General features: G+C 46.3%; 1 protein-coding gene across 1 annotated transcript in view; it reads left to right on the top strand.

Annotated features, from left to right (window-relative positions):
• Window positions 1-1353, top strand: part of PDGFD (platelet derived growth factor D) — a 138373-nt gene that overhangs the window by 666 nt on the left and 136354 nt on the right. The window lies entirely within an intron of this gene.

Genomic DNA, 1353 nt, shown 5'->3' with positions numbered 1-1353 from the left:
GGGGTGCTCGGCGGGAGCGTGACTCCTTCTCCCGCTTTCAGCTCCTGAAATGGCTCCCGGGGTAACGTCCTCCATCCCTCCAGGTGGAGGGCTGCCTTGGCGGGAGGGCCTGGGCCCGGCCGGGGTGTTTGACCGGCTCCGCTCCACGAAGACTCGTCCCTTGTGCCTGCCTCCCCGTCGGCAGGACTGGGATGCCTGGTGATGCTGAGCACCAGGAAGGGCGGCAGTGGGCTTTCGGACACTGCCCGCCTGGTAGGGAGGGTGGCTTCACTTTGCGTGAAGTCTGGCACATTTCCCCCTGCGAGCTGCCGGCAGGGGATGTCCTCGACAGCTGAGGGTCTGCAGCGCAGCTGTGTGAGACACAAGTGCCTCAAGTGAGCGGTCAGCGTGGCCCGGTGCTGTGGGCCTGTGGTGAATGAATGTGGAGGCTCCATAAACATAGCACCACTGACATTCACCTTTGGAATCCACTTGTTCATCATGCAAGATAAAGATCGTCTCAGTTTGGGAAGGACAGTGAGCCTCAGGTTGGGGAGCAGCCTGTTGTCTTCCAGCTACGTGTGGGAGGACCTGCTTTTGCACATTGTGGTGTGTACCTTCTTGTGGAGAGAAATGCAAGATCTTCTCCCTGAAAATGAACAGAGTTCAGTTCAGTCTTCAAGTTAATGTCTTCCAGTTGCCAGAATTTATATATTTTATAAACGTTTTCAAAAAAGCCACTTGAGCCATTTCCAAGATTGTACTGTATATTTGCCAGTGTTTATTTTTGAGTATGTATACAATGTGTGTAATGGGTATACAGTTGATTCAGGAAAATGTTTTTGTTTCAGCTTTGGAGCCATATTGGACTTAATAATCTTTTGTATGCCTTTCCTAGTCATTGAAAGAAAGCATAGAGGAGGTGGAGAGGCTTTTTCTTACAACTGAGAGAGCAAGTCTGGATTTCAAAAAAGATTAAAAATGTATGTGTTTCTAATAAAAGCATATCACCCTTATTTCTGTTTAATCCTTCAAAACTATTGTGTATTTTATCAAGCTTCATGACTTGATAGCCTGCCGTCTTAAACTTCATAGAACACCTGAGACCATCTCTGAATTAAGCTAAGCCAAGCCAACTTTCTTGCAAGAGAAACTCCAATCAAGCTTTTTCATGGAAAACTGCACTTGGAACTGTAAAGTGTATTTGACTCTGATCTTTCTGTAGAGTCTGAAGAAATCAGTAAGACCTAATACAAATAAAGTTTTCAGCTTACTGGCAGTGTGATGGGTTTTTTACTCCACAGAAGATGAAACTGCTTCTTGAAGTGATGAAGAGAACAAGACTGTGTGAAATTATTAGTTAATTTCTCTTTC

Source organism: Chaetura pelagica, unplaced genomic scaffold, assembly GCF_000747805.2.
Source record: "Chaetura pelagica isolate M959 unplaced genomic scaffold, ChaPel_1.0 scaffold85, whole genome shotgun sequence".
Classification (NCBI taxonomy): domain Eukaryota; kingdom Metazoa; phylum Chordata; class Aves; order Apodiformes; family Apodidae; genus Chaetura; species Chaetura pelagica.
The sequence above is the reverse complement of the archived record's forward strand: the minus strand, read 5'-3'. Positions and strand labels throughout refer to the sequence as shown.